Source organism: Nothobranchius furzeri, chromosome 9 (assembly GCF_043380555.1).
Source record: "Nothobranchius furzeri strain GRZ-AD chromosome 9, NfurGRZ-RIMD1, whole genome shotgun sequence".
Lineage (NCBI taxonomy): Eukaryota > Metazoa > Chordata > Actinopteri > Cyprinodontiformes > Nothobranchiidae > Nothobranchius > Nothobranchius furzeri.
In genome coordinates this window covers 16,111,496-16,133,980 of record NC_091749.1, presented here as the reverse complement: position 1 = coordinate 16,133,980, position 22,485 = coordinate 16,111,496, and positions in this window count along the sequence as shown.

Sequence of the window (22,485 nt, the reverse complement as noted above, 5' to 3'; positions counted from 1 at the left end):
GGTATGATCGCGATACTCTCGGCCGCACAACAACTAATGGTCATGTGTTCAGAAGGTCTGATCAGGTCTGACATGACCGGTTGTCAATCGACGTCGAGCGTGCACTCACACACGGATATCCTGGCGTACAGTAAAGCGACGTCGACCTCTAAGCTCACGTTGATCGCCGATGTTTCGAAGGGCAATCGAGTGTGTTGGCTGACGAAAGCTATGGTGACCGACGGTCGCGTCGACTACAATGTGCCTCATTGCGACTGGAGAGGCGTATGTGATCCTTTGCAAATCGATAACACCACCGCGGTCGAGTGCGAAGTCACGGTCGGCGGCGTGTTGTCCTTACTGTGCCCCATACAATGTGACGGTCCGTGTGACGGACCGGTGTGTTACGAACCGACTAACGAAACGTACCAGGTGATAACATTGCATCCGCCCATTACAGCGGAGCGAGCGTTTCGCCACACTCCCAAACCAAGGTTAATAGTTGTAGCGCACGCCCTTTCGGACCTCGGTGCACGTGAAACACTGGCGTACACTCACAACATCACGCTCGACACAGCTCAAGCGTTACGCGAAACAAAGGACGTGTTCAAATCCATAGAGAATATACGGTCTTTAGCGTATGCGTATATAAAGGAGGTCGATGACATTTACAGACCTGGCGGCGTGGGCACCACAGTAGAACAACAAGGTGCTCTCAAGCGCACACAGATACTGGCCACATTATCACTCGCGATGTCTATCCTGACATGCCCGTTTCTGATTTCTATGTATATTAAATTATGACAAGAGCTACGGTGGTTACGATTACACTCTGACCACGTGCCTTAGTTTCTGCTAGTGACCTATAAATACATTTGCCCACTTGCTCTCACTGCCATTAAAGCGGCTGTACCCACACGTACAACACCCAAGAAAAAAAAAGATCTCGCTGTCTGTACTGGGTGTACTCTCAGTAGTCGCAGTTGCTCAGGCCATGGTGGTACGCTCACATAACGCCTCTGAGAACCGTCCCATCACACCACCTCCTACACTACTCGCGAAGGAGTATTCAACACCCCCTTTGTACAAAGACAACCATTATAACGAGCACAGCACAACGCTTGCCGCACGTGAAGACAACATGCAGGAGACAACGCTACCACCTGTCGTGAGAACAACGGATTCGAGTGACAACGATCGCGACTATGACGAGCACATTACAGCACCCTCTGTGCACGAAGACCAGGTGCAGGAGACAACGCTACCACCTGTCGTGAGAAACAAGAGTTTGGTTAACAATGATCATTCGGGAGGGGCTCGAAGTAGACCCGCTGCTCCTCCACATGGAGAGGAGCCAGTTGAGGTGGCTCGGGCAACTGGTCAGGATGCCTCCTTGACGCCTCCCTGATGAGGTTTTCCGGGCATGTCCAACTGGGAGGAGGCCTAAAGGTAGACCCAGGACACGTTGGAGGGACTATGTCTCTCACCTGGCCAGGGAACGCCTTGGGATTCCCCCGGAGGAGCTGGCCCAAGTGGCTGGGGAGAGGGATGTCTGGGCCTCTCGACTTAGGCTACTGTCCCTGCGACCTGACTCCAGATAAGCGGGTGAAAATGAATGGATGGATGGGTGTTATAGTAACCTGAATGGTACTACAGAAATATCTAGTAATATGACATTTACAGTAACATATTGTGTACTTTAGGACATGAAAGCAATGGTTAGGAATGGCTCCCTTTGTTTCAAAGTTAAACATCAAAACAGACAACACTGTCAAACAGGTTTTTCTTAATATCAAAATTGAGTATAATCATGTGGGGGGCTAAGACCATTACTTGGTCTGAGTTTGGCTTCAATGGGGTCAAAGGTCACCACAATGTGCAAAAAATCCCCTTCATGAAATTTTAAATGACAAAATGTAGGGAAAATGAATAACTTCCAAACCTTTTGACCTAAGGAGCTGAAATTTTAATTTCTAGATTGTGGTGCTCGAGCCATACACTGTGCAAATTTTTAGACTCGCAGCACCTTGGGAAGTGTCAAAAGTCACAGAGGTCAGCCATTGAAGTGGCCTTTTGGCCTGCTTTTGTCTAACAACTCAACTCAACTCATGCGTTGAGATTTAAACATGAAATCTGAGTATGTTGCTTATCAAACGGACTTTACCCGCATATCTCGGTGCAGTTATGATGGGACCTCTGGGGGTCTACTTGGCCTTCCAAAGTTCTTTCAGAGTTGTGTTTTGGGGTGATTGATAGGGTCTCTTCACAAGTCGTGAACACTTATGCCATTTACAAAGCATAAGTGCTAATGACTCCATTCCTTTTTGTGGTTGTAGGGGCTGTTGATTGGAGTATACTAAAATAAACCTGATCTCTCTAGGACATTCAGAAGCCAAGTTATAAGCCCACAAATGTGTAACTGGACTACTTCTTTAAAGTGACACCAGGCCCGGTGACCTTTGGGACATGGTTTGACCCCCTATAGGAATGTGCGATCATCATGAAACGTTCAGATCACTTACAACTCAATAGATTCTACCTTCTTGTAACGTTTCAGCCTGATTGGACCTTGTTTTCACACAAATGGACCCAGAATGATGTGAAATTGTGCTTCGTGCAACATAATTCTGGGTGCCATTTACAAACCATAAATGCTAATGACTCCATTCCTTTTTGTGGTTGTAGGGACTGTTTATTGGAGTACACCAAAACAAACCTGACCTCTCTAGGACATTCAGAAGCCAAGCTATAAGCCCACAAATGTGTAACTGGACTACTTCTTTAAAGTGACACCAGATCCGGTGACCTTTGGGACATGGTTTGACCCCCTTAGGAAAGTGCTATCATCATGAAACGTTCAGATCACTTACAACTCAATAGATTCTACCTTCCTGTAAAGTTTCAGCCTGATTGGACCTTGTTTTCACACAAATGAACCCGGAATGATGTGAAATTGTGCTTCGTGCAACATAATTCTGGGTGCCATTTACAAACCATAAGTGCTAATGACTCCATTCCTTTTTGTGGTTGTAGGGGCTGTTGATTGGAGTACACTAAAACAAACCTAACCTCTCTAGGACATTCAGAAGCCAAGTTATAAGCCCACAAATGTGTAACTGGACTACATCTTTAAAGTGACACCAGGCCCGGTGACCTTTGGGACATGGTTTTACCCCCTATAGGAATGTGCGATCATCTTGAAACGTTCAGATCACTTACAACTCAATAGATTCTACCTTCTTGTAGCGTTTCAGCCTGATTGGACCTTGTTTTCACACAAATGGACCCAGAATGATGTGAAATTGTGCTTCGTGCAACATAATTCTGGGTGCCATTTACAAACCATAAGTGCTAATGTCTCGATTGCTTTTTGTGGTTGTAGGGGCTGTTGATTGGAGTATACTAAAACAAACCTGATCTCTCTAGGACATTCAGATGCCAAGTTATAAGCCCACAAATGTGTACCTGGACTACTTTAAATTGACACCAGATCCCGTGACCTTTGGGACATGGTTTGACCCCCTTAGGAAAGTGCAATCATCTTGAAACGTTCAGATCACTTACAACTCAATAGATTCTACCTTCCTGTAACGTTTCAGCCTGATTGGACCTTGTTTTCACACAAATGAACCCAGAATGATGTGAAATTGTGCTTCGTGCAACATAATTCTGGGTGCCATTTACAAACCATAAGTGCTAATGACTCCATTCCTTTTTGTGGTTGTAGGGGCTGTTGATTGGAGTACACTAAAACAAACCTGATCTCTCTAGGACATTCAGAAGCCAAGTTATAAGCCCACAAATGTGTAACTGGACTACTTCTTTAAATTGACACCAGATCCGGTGACCTTTGGGACATGGTTTGACCCCCTTAGGAAAGTGCTATCATCATGAAACGTTCAGATCACTTACAACTCAATAGATTCTACCTTCCTGTAACGTTTCAGCCTGATTGGACCTTGTTTTCACACAAATGAACCCAGAATGATGTGAAACTGTGCTTCGTGCAACATAATTCTGGGTGCCATTTACAAACCATAAGTGCTAATGACTCCATTCCTTTTTGTGGTTGTAGGGGCTGTTGATTGGAGTACATTAAAACAAACCTGATCTCTCTAGGACATTCAGAAGCCAAGTTATAAGCCCACAAATGTGTAACTGGACTACTTCTTTAAATTGACACCAGATCCGGTGACCTTTGGGACATGGTTTTACCCCCTTAGGAAAGTGCTATCATCATGAAACGTTCAGATCATTACAACTCAATAGATTCTACCTTCCTGTAACGTTTCAGCCTGATTGGACCTTGTTTTCACACAAATGAACCCAGAATGATGTGAAATTGTGCTTCGTTCAACATAATTCTGGGTGCCATTTACAAAGCATAAGTGCTAATGACTCCATTCCTTTTTGTGGTTGTAGGGGCTGTTGATTGGAGTATACTAAAATAAACCTGATCTCTCTAGGACATTCAGAAGCCAAGTTATAAGCCCACAAATGTGTAACTGGACTACTTCTTTAAATTGACACCAGATCCGGTGACCTTTGGGACATGATTTGACCCCCTTAGGAAAGTGCTATCATCATGAAACGTTCAGATCACTTACAACTCAATAGATTCTACCTTCCTGTAACGTTTCAGCCTGATTGGACCTTGTTTTCACACAAATGGACCCAGAATGATGTGAAATTGTGCTTCGTGCAACATAATTCTGGGTGCCATTTACAAACCATAAGTGCTAATGACTCCATTCCTTTTTGTGGTTGTAGGGGCTGTTGATTGGAGTACACTAAAACAAACCTGACCTCTCTAGGACATTCAGAAGCCAAGTTATAAGACCACAAAGGTGTAACTGGACTACTTCTTTAAAGTGACACCAGGCCCGTTGACCTTTGGGACATGGTTTGACCCCCTATAGGAATGTGCGATCATCATGAAACGTACAGATCACTTACAACTCAATAGATTCTACCTTCTTGTAACGTTTCAGCCTGATTGGACCTTGTTTTCACACAAATTGACCCAGAATGATGTGAAATTGTGCTTCGTGCAACATAATTCTGGGTGCCATTTACAAACCATAAGTGCTAATGACTCCATTCCTTTTTGTGGTTGTAGGGACTGTTTATTGGAGTACACCAAAACAAACCTGACCTCTCTAGGACATTCAGAAGCCAAGCTATAAGCCCACAAATGTGTAACTGGACTACTTCTTTAAATTGACACAAGATCCGGTGACCTTTGGGACATGGTTTTACCCCCTTAGGAAAGGCTATCATCATGAAACGTTCAGATTACTTAAAACTCAATAGATTCTACCTTCCTGTAACGTTTCAGCCTGATTGGACCTTGTTTTCACACAAATGAACCCAGAATGATGTGAAATTGTGCTTCGTGCAACATAATTCTGGATGCCATTTAAAAACCATAAGTGCTAATGACTCCATTCCTTTTTGTGGTTGTAGGGGCTGTTGATTGGAGTACCCTAAAACAAACCTGATCTCTCTAGGACATTCAGAAGCCAAATTATAAGCCCACAAAGGTGTAACTGGACAACTTCTTTAAATTGACACCAGATCCGGTGACATTTGGGACATGGTTTGACCCCCTTAGGAAAGTGCTATCATCATGAAACGTTCAGATCACTTACAACTCAATAGATTCTACCTTCCTGTAACGTTTCAGCCTGATTGGACCTTGTTTTCACTCAAATGAACACAGAATGATGTGAAATTGTGCTTCGTGCAACATAATTCTGGGTGCCATTTAAAAAGCATAAGTGCTAATGTCTCCATTCCTTTTTGTGGTTGTAGGGGCTGTTGATTGGAGTACACTAAAACAAACCTGATCGTTCTAGGACATTCAGAAGCCAAGTTATAAGCCCACAAATGTGTAACTGGACAACTTCTTTAAATTGACACCAGATCCGGTGACCTTTGAGACATGATTTGACCCCCTTAGGAAAGTGCTATCATCATGAAACGTTCAGATCACTTACAACTCAATAGATTCTACCTTCCTGTAACGTTTCAGCCTGACTGGACCTTGTTTTCACACAAATGAACCCAGAATGATGTGAAGTTGGGCTTCGTGCAACATAATTCTGGGTGCCATTTAAAAACCATAAGTGCTAATGACTCCATTCCTTTTTGTGGTTGTAGGGGCTGTTGATTGGAGTATACTAAAACAAACCTGATCTCTCTAGGACATTCAGATGCCAAGTTATAAGCCCACAAATGTGTACCTGGACAACTTTAAATTGACACCAGATCCCGTGACCTTTGGGACATGGTTTGACCCCCTTAGGAAAGTGCTATCATCTTGAAACGTTCAGATCACTTACAACTCAATAGATTCTACCTTCCTGTAACGTTTCAGCCTGATTGGACCTTGTTTTCACACAAATGAACCCAGAATGATGTGAAATTGTGCTTCGTGCAACATAATTCTGGGTGCCATTTACAAACCATAAGTGCTAATGACTCCATTCCTTTTTGTGGTTGTAGGGGCTGTTGATTGGAGTACACTAAAACAAACCTGATCTCTCTAGGACATTCAGAAGCCAAGTTATAAGCCCACAAATGTGTAACTGGACTACTTCTTTAAATTGACACCAGATCCGGTGACCTTTGGGACATGGTTTGACCCCCTTAGGAAAGTGCTATCATCATGAAACGTTCAGATCACTTACAACTCAATAGATTCTACCTTCCTGTAACGTTTCAGCCTGATTGGACCTTGTTTTCACACAAATGAACCCAGAATGATGTGAAACTGTGCTTCGTGCAACATAATTCTGGGTGCCATTTACAAACCATAAGTGCTAATGACTCCATTCCTTTTTGTGGTTGTAGGGGCTGTTGATTGGAGTACATTAAAACAAACCTGATCTCTCTAGGACATTCAGAAGCCAAGTTATAAGCCCACAAATGTGTAACTGGACTACTTCTTTAAATTGACACCAGATCCGGTGACCTTTGGGACATGGTTTGACCCCCTTAGGAAAGTGCTATCATCATGAAACGTTCAGATCATTACAACTCAATAGATTCTACCTTCCTGTAACGTTTCAGCCTGATTGGACCTTGTTTTCACACAAATGGACCCAGAATGATGTGAAATTGTGCTTCGTGCAACCTAATTCTGGGTGCCATTTACAAACCATAAGTGCTAATGACTCCATTCCTTTTTGTGGTTGTAGGGGCTGTTGATTGGAGTACACTAAAACAAACCTGATCTCTCTAGGACATTCAGAAGCCAAGTTATAAGCCCACAAATGTGTAACTGGACTACTTCTTTAAATTGACACCAGATCCGGTGACCTTTGGGACATGGTTTGACCCCCTTAGGAAAGTGCTATCATCATGAAACGTTCAGATCACTTACAACTCAATAGATTCTACCTTCCTGTAACGTTTCAGCCTGATTGGACCTTGTTTTCACACAAATGAACCCAGAATGATGTGAAACTGTGCTTCGTGCAACATAATTCTGGGTGCCATTTACAAACCATAAGTGCTAATGACTCCATTCCTTTTTGTGGTTGTAGGGGCTGTTGATTGGAGTACATTAAAACAAACCTGATCTCTCTAGGACATTCAGAAGCCAAGTTATAAGCCCACAAATGTGTAACTGGACTACTTCTTTAAATTGACACCAGATCCGGTGACCTTTGGGACATGGTTTGACCCCCTTAGGAAAGTGCTATCATCATGAAACGTTCAGATCATTACAACTCAATAGATTCTACCTTCCTGTAACGTTTCAGCCTGATTGGACCTTGTTTTCACACAAATGAACCCAGAATGATGTTAAATTGTGCTTCGTTCAACATAATTCTGGGTGCCATTTACAAAGCATAAGTGCTAATGACTCCATTCCTTTTTGTGGTTGTAGGGGCTGTTGATTGGAGTATACTAAAATAAACCTGATCTCTCTAGGACATTCAGAAGCCAAGTTATAAGCCCACAAATGTGTAACTGGACTACTTCTTTAAATTGACACCAGATCCGGTGACCTTTGGGACATGATTTGACCCCCTTAGGAAAGTGCTATCATCATGAAACGTTCAGATCACTTACAACTCAATAGATTCTACCTTCCTGTAACGTTTCAGCCTGATTGGACCTTGTTTTCACACAAATGGACCCAGACTGATGTGAAATTGTGCTTCGTGCAACATAATTCTGGGTGCCATTTACAAACCATAAGTGCTAATGACTCCATTCCTTTTTGTGGTTGTAGGGGCTGTTGATTGGAGTACACTAAAACAAACCTGACCTCTCTAGGACATTCAGAAGCCAAGTTATAAGCCCACAAAGGTGTAACTGGACTACTTCTTTAAAGTGACACCAGGCCCGGTGACCTTTGGGACATGGTTTGACCCCCTATAGGAATGTGCGATCATCATGAAACGTACAGATCACTTACAACTCAATAGATTCTACCTTCTTGTAACGTTTCAGCCTGATTGGACCTTGTTTTCACACAAATTGACCCAGAATGATGTGAAATTGTGCTTCGTGCAACATAATTCTGGGTGCCATTTACAAACCATAAGTGCTAATGACTCCATTCCTTTTTGTGGTTGTAGGGACTGTTTATTGGAGTACACCAAAACAAACCTGACCTCTCTAGGACATTCAGAAGCCAAGCTATAAGCCCACAAATGTGTAACTGGACTACTTCTTTAAATTGACACAAGATCCGGTGACCTTTGGGACATGGTTTTACCCCCTTAGGAAAGGCTATCATCATGAAACGTTGAGATTACTTAAAACTCAATAGATTCTACCTTCCTGTAACGTTTCAGCCTGATTGGACCTTGTTTTCACACAAATGAACCCAGAATGATGTGAAATTGTGCTTCGTGCAACATAATTCTGGATGCCATTTAAAAACCATAAGTGCTAATGACTCCATTCCTTTTTGTGGTTGTAGGGGCTGTTGATTGGAGTACCCTAAAACAAACCTGATCTCTCTAGGACATTCAGAAGCCAAATTATAAGCCCACAAAGGTGTAACTGGACTTCTTTAAATTGACACCAGATCCGGTGACATTTGGGACATGGTTTGACCCCCTTAGGAAAGTGCTATCATCATGAAACGTTCAGATCACTTACAACTCAATAGATTCTACCTTCCTGTAACGTTTCAGCCTGATTGGACCTTGTTTTCACACAAATGAACCCAGAATGATGTGAAATTGTGCTTCGTGCAACATAATTCTGGGTACCATTTACAAACCATAAGTGATAATGACTCCATTCCTTTTTGTGGTTGTAGGGGCTGTTGATTGGAGTACACTAAAACAAACCTAACCTCTCTAGGACATTCAGAAGCCAAGTTATAAGCCCACAAATGTGTAACTGGACTACTTCTTTAAAGTGACACCAGATCCGGTGACCTTTGGGACATGGTTTGACCCCCTTAGGAAAGTGCTATCATCATGAAACGTTCAGATCACTTACAACTCAATAGATTCTACCTTCCTGTAACGTTTCAGCCTGATTGGACCTTGTTTTCACACAAATGAACCCAGAATGATGTGAAATAGTGCTTCGTGCAACATAATTCTGGGTGCCATTTAAAAACCATAAGTGCTAATGTCTCCATTCCTTTTTGTGGTTGTAGGGGCTGTTGATTGGAGTACACTAAAACAAACCTGACCTCTCTAGGACATTCAGAAGCCAAGTTATAAGCCCACAAATGTGTAACTGGACTACTTCTTTAAAGTGACACCAGATCCAGTGACCTTTGGGACATGGTTTGACCCCCTTAGGAAAGCGCTATCATCATGAAACGTTCAGATCACTTACAACTCAATAGATTCTACCTTCCTGTAACGTTTCAGCCTGATTGGACCTTGTTTTCACACAAATGAACCCGGAATGATGTGAAATTGTGCTTCGTGCAACATAATTCTGGGTACCATTTACAAACCATAAGTGATAATGACTCCATTCCTTTTTGTGGTTGTAGGGGCTTTTGATTGGAGTACACTAAAACAAACCTAACCTCTCTAGGACATTCAGAAGCCAAGTTATAAGCCCACAAATGTGTAACTGGACTACTTCTTTAAAGTGACACCAGATCCGGTGACCTTTGGGACATGGTTTGACCCCCTTAGGAAAGTGCTATCATCATGAAACGTTCAGATCACTTACAACTCAATAGATTCTACCTTCCTGTAACGTTTCAGCCTGATTGGACCTTGTTTTCACACAAATGAACCCAGAATGATGTGAAATAGTGCTTCGTGCAACATAATTCTGGGTGCCATTTAAAAACCATAAGTGCTAATGTCTCCATTCCTTTTTGTGGTTGTAGGGGCTGTTGATTGGAGTACACTAAAACAAACCTGACCTCTCTAGGACATTCAGAAGCCAAGTTATAAGCCCACAAATGTGTAACTGGACTACTTCTTTAAAGTGACACCAGATCCAGTGACCTTTGGGACATGGTTTGACCCCCTTAGGAAAGTGCTATCATCATGAAACGTTCAGATCACTTACAACTCAATAGATTCTACCTTCCTGTAACGTTTCAGCCTGATTGGACCTTGTTTTCACACAAATGAACCCGGAATGATGTGAAATTGTGCTTCGTGCAACATAATTCTGGGTACCATTTACAAACCATAAGTGCTAATGACTCCATTCCTTTTTGTGGTTGTAGGGGCTTTTGATTGGAGTACACTAAAACAAACCTAACCTCTCTAGGACAATCAGAAGCCAAGTTATAAGCCCACAAAGGTGTAACTGGACTACATCTTTAAAGTGACACCAGGCCCGGTGACCTTTGGGACATGGTTTGACCCCCTATAGGAATGTGCGATCATCTTGAAACGTTCAGATCACTTACAACTCAATAGATTCTACCTTCCTGTAACGTTTCAGCCTGATTGGACCTTGTTTTCACACAAATGAACCCAGAATGATGTGAAATTGTGCTTCGTGCAACATAATTCTGGGTGCCATTTAAAAACCATAAGTGCTAATGACTCCATTCCTTTTTGTGGTTGTAGGGGCTGTTGATTGGAGTACCCTAAAACAAACCTGATCTCTCTAGGACATTCAGAAGCCAAATTATAAGCCCACAAAGGTGTAACTGGACAACTTCTTTGAATTGACACCAGATCCGGTGACATTTGGGACATGGTTTGACCCCCTTAGGAAAGTGCTATCATCATGAAACGTTCAGATCACTTACAACTCAATAGATTCTACCTTCCTGTAACGTTTCAGCCTGATTGGACCTTGTTTTCACACAAATGAACCCAGAATGATGTGAAATTGTGCTTCGTGCAACATAATTCTGGGTGCCATTTAAAAACCATAAGTGCTAATGTCTCCATTCCTTTTTGTGGTTGTAGGGGCTGTTGATTGGAGTACACTAAAACAAACCTGACCTCTCTAGGACATTCAGAAGCCAAGTTATAAGCCCACAAATGTGTAACTGGACTACTTCTTTAAATTGACACCAGATCCGGTGACCTTTGGGACATGGTTTGACCCCCTTAGGAAAGTGCTATCATCATGAAACGTTCAGATCACTTACAACTCAATAGATTCTACCTTCCTGTAACGTTTCAGCCTGATTGGACCTTGTTTTCACACAAATGAACCCAGAATGATGTGAAACTGTGCTTCGTGCAACATAATTCTGGGTGCCATTTACAAACCATAAGTGCTAATGACTCCATTCCTTTTTGTGGTTGTAGGGGCTGTTGATTGGAGTACATTAAAACAAACCTGATCTCTCTAGGACATTCAGAAGCCAAGTTATAAGCCCACAAATGTGTAACTGGACTACTTCTTTAAATTGACACCAGATCCGGTGACCTTTGGGACATGGTTTGACCCCCTTAGGAAAGTGCTATCATCATGAAACGTTCAGATCATTACAACTCAATAGATTCTACCTTCCTGTAACGTTTCAGCCTGATTGGACCTTGTTTTCACACAAATGAACCCAGAATGATGTTAAATTGTGCTTCGTTCAACATAATTCTGGGTGCCATTTACAAAGCATAAGTGCTAATGACTCCATTCCTTTTTGTGGTTGTAGGGGCTGTTGATTGGAGTATACTAAAATAAACCTGATCTCTCTAGGACATTCAGAAGCCAAGTTATAAGCCCACAAATGTGTAACTGGACTACTTCTTTAAATTGACACCAGATCCGGTGACCTTTGGGACATGATTTGACCCCCTTAGGAAAGTGCTATCATCATGAAACGTTCAGATCACTTACAACTCAATAGATTCTACCTTCCTGTAACGTTTCAGCCTGATTGGACCTTGTTTTCACACAAATGGACCCAGACTGATGTGAAATTGTGCTTCGTGCAACATAATTCTGGGTGCCATTTACAAACCATAAGTGCTAATGACTCCATTCCTTTTTGTGGTTGTAGGGGCTGTTGATTGGAGTACACTAAAACAAACCTGACCTCTCTAGGACATTCAGAAGCCAAGTTATAAGCCCACAAAGGTGTAACTGGACTACTTCTTTAAAGTGACACCAGGCCCGGTGACCTTTGGGACATGGTTTGACCCCCTATAGGAATGTGCGATCATCATGAAACGTACAGATCACTTACAACTCAATAGATTCTACCTTCTTGTAACGTTTCAGCCTGATTGGACCTTGTTTTCACACAAATTGACCCAGAATGATGTGAAATTGTGCTTCGTGCAACATAATTCTGGGTGCCATTTACAAACCATAAGTGCTAATGACTCCATTCCTTTTTGTGGTTGTAGGGACTGTTTATTGGAGTACACCAAAACAAACCTGACCTCTCTAGGACATTCAGAAGCCAAGCTATAAGCCCACAAATGTGTAACTGGACTACTTCTTTAAATTGACACAAGATCCGGTGACCTTTGGGACATGGTTTTACCCCCTTAGGAAAGGCTATCATCATGAAACGTTGAGATTACTTAAAACTCAATAGATTCTACCTTCCTGTAACGTTTCAGCCTGATTGGACCTTGTTTTCACACAAATGAACCCAGAATGATGTGAAATTGTGCTTCGTGCAACATAATTCTGGATGCCATTTAAAAACCATAAGTGCTAATGACTCCATTCCTTTTTGTGGTTGTAGGGGCTGTTGATTGGAGTACCCTAAAACAAACCTGATCTCTCTAGGACATTCAGAAGCCAAATTATAAGCCCACAAAGGTGTAACTGGACTTCTTTAAATTGACACCAGATCCGGTGACATTTGGGACATGGTTTGACCCCCTTAGGAAAGTGCTATCATCATGAAACGTTCAGATCACTTACAACTCAATAGATTCTACCTTCCTGTAACGTTTCAGCCTGATTGGACCTTGTTTTCACACAAATGAACCCAGAATGATGTGAAATTGTGCTTCGTGCAACATAATTCTGGGTACCATTTACAAACCATAAGTGATAATGACTCCATTCCTTTTTGTGGTTGTAGGGGCTGTTGATTGGAGTACACTAAAACAAACCTAACCTCTCTAGGACATTCAGAAGCCAAGTTATAAGCCCACAAATGTGTAACTGGACTACTTCTTTAAAGTGACACCAGATCCGGTGACCTTTGGGACATGGTTTGACCCCCTTAGGAAAGTGCTATCATCATGAAACGTTCAGATCACTTACAACTCAATAGATTCTACCTTCCTGTAACGTTTCAGCCTGATTGGACCTTGTTTTCACACAAATGAACCCAGAATGATGTGAAATAGTGCTTCGTGCAACATAATTCTGGGTGCCATTTAAAAACCATAAGTGCTAATGTCTCCATTCCTTTTTGTGGTTGTAGGGGCTGTTGATTGGAGTACACTAAAACAAACCTGACCTCTCTAGGACATTCAGAAGCCAAGTTATAAGCCCACAAATGTGTAACTGGACTACTTCTTTAAAGTGACACCAGATCCAGTGACCTTTGGGACATGGTTTGACCCCCTTAGGAAAGCGCTATCATCATGAAACGTTCAGATCACTTACAACTCAATAGATTCTACCTTCCTGTAACGTTTCAGCCTGATTGGACCTTGTTTTCACACAAATGAACCCGGAATGATGTGAAATTGTGCTTCGTGCAACATAATTCTGGGTACCATTTACAAACCATAAGTGATAATGACTCCATTCCTTTTTGTGGTTGTAGGGGCTTTTGATTGGAGTACACTAAAACAAACCTAACCTCTCTAGGACATTCAGAAGCCAAGTTATAAGCCCACAAATGTGTAACTGGACTACTTCTTTAAAGTGACACCAGATCCGGTGACCTTTGGGACATGGTTTGACCCCCTTAGGAAAGTGCTATCATCATGAAACGTTCAGATCACTTACAACTCAATAGATTCTACCTTCCTGTAACGTTTCAGCCTGATTGGACCTTGTTTTCACACAAATGAACCCAGAATGATGTGAAATAGTGCTTCGTGCAACATAATTCTGGGTGCCATTTAAAAACCATAAGTGCTAATGTCTCCATTCCTTTTTGTGGTTGTAGGGGCTGTTGATTGGAGTACACTAAAACAAACCTGACCTCTCTAGGACATTCAGAAGCCAAGTTATAAGCCCACAAATGTGTAACTGGACTACTTCTTTAAAGTGACACCAGATCCAGTGACCTTTGGGACATGGTTTGACCCCCTTAGGAAAGTGCTATCATCATGAAACGTTCAGATCACTTACAACTCAATAGATTCTACCTTCCTGTAACGTTTCAGCCTGATTGGACCTTGTTTTCACACAAATGAACCCGGAATGATGTGAAATTGTGCTTCGTGCAACATAATTCTGGGTACCATTTACAAACCATAAGTGCTAATGACTCCATTCCTTTTTGTGGTTGTAGGGGCTTTTGATTGGAGTACACTAAAACAAACCTAACCTCTCTAGGACAATCAGAAGCCAAGTTATAAGCCCACAAAGGTGTAACTGGACTACATCTTTAAAGTGACACCAGGCCCGGTGACCTTTGGGACATGGTTTGACCCCCTATAGGAATGTGCGATCATCTTGAAACGTTCAGATCACTTACAACTCAATAGATTCTACCTTCCTGTAACGTTTCAGCCTGATTGGACCTTGTTTTCACACAAATGAACCCAGAATGATGTGAAATTGTGCTTCGTGCAACATAATTCTGGGTGCCATTTAAAAACCATAAGTGCTAATGACTCCATTCCTTTTTGTGGTTGTAGGGGCTGTTGATTGGAGTACCCTAAAACAAACCTGATCTCTCTAGGACATTCAGAAGCCAAATTATAAGCCCACAAAGGTGTAACTGGACAACTTCTTTGAATTGACACCAGATCCGGTGACATTTGGGACATGGTTTGACCCCCTTAGGAAAGTGCTATCATCATGAAACGTTCAGATCACTTACAACTCAATAGATTCTACCTTCCTGTAACGTTTCAGCCTGATTGGACCTTGTTTTCACACAAATGAACCCAGAATGATGTGAAATTGTGCTTCGTGCAACATAATTCTGGGTGCCATTTAAAAACCATAAGTGCTAATGTCTCCATTCCTTTTTGTGGTTGTAGGGGCTGTTGATTGGAGTACACTAAAACAAACCTGACCTCTCTAGGACATTCAGAAGCCAAGTTATAAGCCCACAAATGTGTAACTGGACTACTTCTTTAAAGTGACACCAGATCCGGTGACCTTTGGGACATGGTTTGACCCCCTTAGGAAAGTGCTACCATCATGAAACGTTCAGATCACTTACAACTCAATAGATTCTACCTTCCTGTAACGTTTCAGCCTGATTGGACCTTGTTTTCACACAAATGAACCCAGAATGATGTGAAATTGTGCTTCGTGCAACATAATTCTGGGTACCATTTACAAACCATAAGTGCTAATGACTCCATTCCTTTTTGTGGTTGTAGGGGCTTTTGATTGGAGTACACTAAAACAAACCTAACCTCTCTAGGACATTCAGAAGCCAAGTTATAAGCCCACAAAGGTGTAACTGGACTACATCTTTAAAGTGACACCAGGCCCGGTGACCTTTGGGACATGGTTTTACCCCCTATAGGAATGTGCGATCATCTTGAAACGTTCAGATCACTTACAACTCAATAGATTCTACCTTCTTGTAGCGTTTCAGCCTGATTGGACCTTGTTTTCACACAAATGGACCCAGAATGATGTGAAATTGTGCTTCGTGCAACATAATTCTGGGTGCCATTTACAAACCATAAGTGCTAATGTCTCCATTCCTTTTTGTGGTTGTAGGGGCTGTTGATTGGAGTACACTAAAACAAACCTACATCTCTAGGACATTCAGAAGCCAAGTTATAAGCCCACAAATGTGTAACTGGACTACTTCTTTAAAGTGACACCAGATCCGGTGACCTTTGGGACATGGTTTGACCCCCTTAGGAAAGTGCTATCATCATGAAACGTTCAGATCACTTACAACTCAATAGATTCTACCTTCCTGTAACGTTTCAGCCTGATTGGACCTTGTTTTCACTCAAATGAACACAGAATGATGTGAAATTGTGCTTCGTGCAACATAAATCTGGGTGCCATTTAAAAAGCATAAGTGCTAATGTCTCCATTCCTTTTTGTGGTTGTAGGGGCTGTTGATTGGAGTACACTAAAACAAACCTGATCGTTCTAGGACATTCAGAAGCCAAGTTATAAGCCCACAAATGTGTAACTGGACAACTTCTTTAAATTGACACCAGATCCGGTGACCTTTGAGACATGGTTTGACCCCCTTAGGAAAGTGCTATCATCATGAAACGTTCAGATCACTTACAACTCAATAGATTCTACCTTCCTGTAACGTTTCAGCCTGACTGGACCTTGTTTTCACACAAATGAACCCAGAATGATGTGAAGTTGGGCTTCGTGCAACATAATTCTGGGTGCCATTTAAAAACCATAAGTGCTAATGACTCCATTCCTTTTTGTGGTTGTAGGGGCTGTTGATTGGAGTATACTAAAACAAACCTGATCTCTCTAGGACATTCAGAAGCCAAGTTATAAGCCCACAAATGTGTAACTGGACTACTTCTTTAAATTGACACCAGATCCGGTGACCTTTGGGACATGGTTTGACCCCCTTAGGAAAGTGCTATCATCTTGAAACGTTCAGATCACTTACAACTCAATAGATTCTACCTTCCTGTAACGTTTCAGCCTGATTGGACCTTGTTTTCACACAAATGAACCCAGAATGATGTGAAATTGTGCTTCGTGCAACATAATTCTGGGTGCCATTTACAAACCATAAGTGCTAATGACTCCATTTCTTTTTGTGGTTGTAGGGGCTGTTGATTGGAGTACACTAAAACAAACCTGATCTCTCTAGGACATTCAGAAGCCAAGTTATAAGCCCACAAATGTGTAACTGGACTACTTCTTTAAATTGACACCAGATCCGGTGACATTTGGGACATGGTTTGACCCCCTTAGGAAAGTGCTATCATCATGAAACGTTCAGATCACTTACAACTCAATAGATTCTACCTTCCTGTAACGTTTCAGCCTGATTGGACCTTGTTTTCACACAAATGAACCCAGAATGATGTGAAACTGTGCTTCGTGCAATATAATTCTGGGTGCCATTTACAAACCATAAGTGCTAATGACTCCATTCCTTTTTGTGGTTGTAGGGGCTGTTGATTGGAGTACATTAAAACAAACCTGATCTCTCTAGGACATTCAGAAGCCAAGTTATAAGCCCACAAATGTGTAACTGGACTACTTCTTTAAATTGACACCAGATCCGGTGACCTTTGGGACATGGTTTGACCCCCTTAGGAAAGTGCAATCATTATGAAACGTTCAGATCACTTACAACTCAATAGATTCTACCTTCCTGTAACGTTTCAGCCTGATTGGACCTTGTTTTCACACAAATGAACCCAGAATGATGTGAAATTGTGCTTCGTTCAACATAATTCTGGGTGCCATTTACAAAGCATAAGTGCTAATGACTCCATTCCTTTTTGTGGTTGTAGGGGCTGTTGATTGGAGTACACTAAAACAAACCTGACCTCTCTAGGACATTCAGAAGCCAAGTTATAAGCCCACAAAGGTGTAACTGGACTACTTCTTTAAAGTGACACCAGGCCGGGTGACCTTTGGGACACGGTTTGACCCCCTATAGGAATGTTCGATCATCATGAAACGTTCAGATCACTTACAACTCATTAGATTCTACCTTCTTGTAACGTTTCAGCCTGATTGGACCTTGTTTTCACACAAATGAACCCAGAATGATGTGAAATTGTGCTTCGTGCAACATAATTCTGGGTGCCATTTACAAACCATAAGTGCTAATGACTCCATTCCTTTTTGTGGTTGTAGGGGCTGTTGATTGGAGTACACTAAAACAAACCTGACCTCTCTAGGACATTCAGAAGCCAAGTTATAAGCCCACAAAGGTGTAACTGGACTACTTCTTTAAAGTGACACCAGGCCCGGTGACCTTTGGGACATGGTTTGACCCCCTATAGGAATGTGCGATCATCATTAAACGTTCAGATCACTTACAACTCAATAGATTCTACCTTCCTGTAACGTTTCAGCCTGATTGGACCTTGTTTTCACACAAATGAACCCAGAATGATGTGAAATTGTGCTTCGTGCAACATAATTCTGGGTGCCATTTACAAACCATAAGTGCTAATGACTCCATTCCTTTTTGTGGTTGTAGGGGCTGTTGATTGGTGTACATTAAAACAAACCTGATCTCTCTAGGACATTCAGAAGCCAAGTTATAAGCCCACAAATGTGTAACTGGACTACTTCTTTAAATTGACACCAGATCCGGTGACCTTTGGGACATGGGTTGACCCCCTTAGGAAAGTGCTATCATCATGAAACGTTCAGATCACTTACAACTCAATAGATTCTACCTTCCTGTAACGTTTCAGCCTGATTGGACCTTGTTTTCACACAAATGAACCCAGAATGATGTGAAATTGTGCTTCGTGCAACATAATTCTGGGGGCCATTTAAAAACCATAAGTGTTAATGACTCCATTCCTTTTTGTGGTTGTAGGGGCTGTTGATTGGAGTACCCTAAAACAAACATTATCTCTCTAGGACATTCAGAAGCCAAGTTTTAAGCCCACAAATGTGTAACTGGACTACTTCTTTAAAGTGACACCAGATCCGGTGACCTTTGGGACATGGTTTGACCCCCTTAGGAAAGTGCTATCATCATGAAACGTTCAGATCACTTACAACTCAGTAGATTCTACCTTCCTGTAACGTTTCAGCCTGATTGGACCTTGTTTTCACACAAATGGACCCAGAATGATGTGAAAATGTGCTTCGTGCAACATAATTCTGGGTGCCATTTAAAAACCATAAGTGCTAATATCTCCATTCCTTTTTGTGGTTGTAGGGGCTGTTGATTGGAGTACACTAAAACAAACCTGATCTCTCTAGGACATTCAGAAGCCAAGTTATAAGCCCACAAATGTGTAACTGGACTACTTCTTTAAATTGACACCAGATCCGGTGAACTTTGGGACATGGTTTGACCCCCTTAGGAAAGCTATCATCGTGAAACGTTCAGATCACTTACACCTCAATAGATTCTACCTTCCTGTAACGTTTCAGCCTGATTGGACCTTGTTTTCACACAAATGAACTCAGAATGATGTGAAATTGTGCTTTGTGCAACATAATTCTGGGTGCCATTTAAAAACCATAAGTGCTAATGACTCCATTCCTTTTTGTGGTTGTAGGGGCTGTTGATTGGAGTATACTAAAACAAACTTGATCTCTCTAGGACATTCAGAAGCCAAGTTATAAGCCCACAAATGTGTAACTGGACTACTTCTTTAAATTGACACCAGATCCGGTGACCTTTGGGACATGGTTTGACCCCCTTAGGAAAGTGCTAGCATCATGAAACGTTCAGATCACTTACACCTCAATAGATTCTACCTTCCTGTAACGTTTCAGCCTGATTGGACCTTGTTTTCATACAAATGGACCCAGAATGATGTGAAATTGTGCTTCGTGCAACATAATTCTGGGTGCCATTTACAAACCATAAGTGCTAATGACTCCATTCCTTTTTGTGGTTGTAGGGGCTGTTTATTGGAGTACACTTAAACAAACCTGACCTCTCTATGACATTCAGAAGCCAAGTTATAAGCCCACAAAGGTGTAACTGTACTACTTCTTTAAAGTGACACCAGGCCCGGTGACCTTTGGGACATGGTTTGACCCCCTATAGGAATGTGCGATCATCATGAAACGTTCAGATCACTTACAACTCAATAGATTCTACCTTCTTGTAACGTTTCAGCCTGATTGGACCTTGTTTTCACACAAATGGACCCAGAATGATGTGAAATTGTGCTTCGTGCAACATAATTCTGGGTGCCATTTACAAACCATAAGTGCTAATGACTCCATTCCTTTTTGTGGTTGTAGGGACTGTTGATTGGAGTACACAAAAACAAACCTGACCTCTCTAGGACATTCAGAAGCCAAGCTATAAGCCCACAAATGTGTAACTGGACTACTTCTTTAAAGTGACACCACATCCGGTGACCTTTGGGACATGGTTTGACCCCCTTAGGAAAGTGCTATCATCATGAAACGTTCAGATCACTTACAACTCAATAGATTCTACCTTCCTGTAACGTTTCAGCCTGACTGGACCTTGTTTTCACACAAATGAACCCAGAATGATGTGAAGTTGGGCTTCGTGCAACATAATTCTGGGTGCCATTTAAAAACCATAAGTGCTAATGACTCCATTCCTTTTTGTGGTTGTAGGGGCTGTTGATTGGAGTATACTAAAACAAACCTGATCTCTCTAGGACATTCAGAAGCCAAGTTATAAGCCCACAAATGTGTAACTGGACTACTTCTTTAAATTGACACCAGATCCGGTGACCTTTGGGACATGGTTTGACCCCCTTAGGAAAGTGCTAGCATCATGAAACGTTCAGATCACTTACACCACAATAGATTCTACCTTCATGTAACGTGTCAGCCTGATTGGACCTTGTTTTCATACAAATGGACCCAGAATGATGTGAAATTGTGCTTCGTGCAACATAATTCTGGGTGCCATTTACAAACCATAAGTGCTAATGACTCCATTCCTTTTTGTGGTTGTAGGGGCTGTTTATTGGAGTACACTTAAACAAACCTGACCTCTCTATGACATTCAGAAGCCAAGTTATAAGCCCACAAAGGTGTAACTGTACTACTTCTTTAAAGTGACACCAGGCCCGGTGACCTTTGGGACATGGTTTGACCCCCTATAGCAATGTGCGATCATCATGAAACGTTCAGATCACTTACAACTCAATAGATTCTACCTTCTTGTAACGTTTCAGCCTGATTGGCCCTTGTTTTCACACAAATGGACCCAGAATGATGTGAAATTGTGCTTTGTGCAACATAATTCTGGGTGCCATTTACAAACCATAAGTGCTAATGACTCCATTCCTTTTTGTGGTTGTAGGGACTGTTGATTGGAGTACACCAAAACAAACCTGACCTCTCTAGGACATTCAGAAGCCAAGCTATAAGCCCACAAATGTGTAACTGGACTACTTCTTTAAAGTGACACCAGATCCGGTGACCTTTGGGACATGGTTTGACCCCCTTAGGAAAGTGCTATCATCATGAAACGTTCAGATCACTTACAACTCAATAGATTCTACCTTCCTGTAACGTTTCAGCCTGACTGGACCTTGTTTTCACACAAATGAACCCAGAATGATGTGAAGTTGGGCTTCGTGCAACATAATTCTGGGTGCCATTTAAAAACCATAAGTGCTAATGACTCCATTCCTTTTTGTGGTTGTAGGGGCTGTTGATTGGAGTATACTAAAACAAACCTGATCTCTCTAGGACATTCAGAAGCCAAGTTATAAGCCCACAAATGTGTAACTGGACTACTTCTTTAAATTGACACCAGATCCGGTGACCTTTGGGACATGGTTTGACCCCCTTAGGAAAGTGCTATCATCTTGAAACGTTCAGATCACTTACAACTCAATAGATTCTACCTTCCTGTAACGTTTCAGCCTGATTGGACCTTGTTTTCACACAAATAAACCCAGAATGATGTGAAATTGTGCTTCGTGCAACATAATTCTGGGTGCCATTTACAAACCATAAGTGCTAATGACTCCATTCCTTTTTGTGGTTGTAGGGGCTGTTGATTGGAGTACACTAAAACAAACCTGATCTCTCTAGGACATTCAGAAGCCAAGTTATAAGCCCACAAATGTGTAACTGGACTACTTCTTTAAATTGACACCAGATCCGGTGACCTTTGGGACATGGTTTGACCCCCTTAGGAAAGTGCTATCATCATGAAACGTTCAGATCACTTACAACTCAATAGATTCTACCTTCCTGTAACGTTTCAGCCTGATTGGACCTTGTTTTCACACAAATGAACCCAGAATGATGTGAAATTGTGCTTCGTGCAACATAATTCTGGGTGCCATTTACAAACCATAAGTGCTAATGACTCCATTCCTTTTTGTGGTT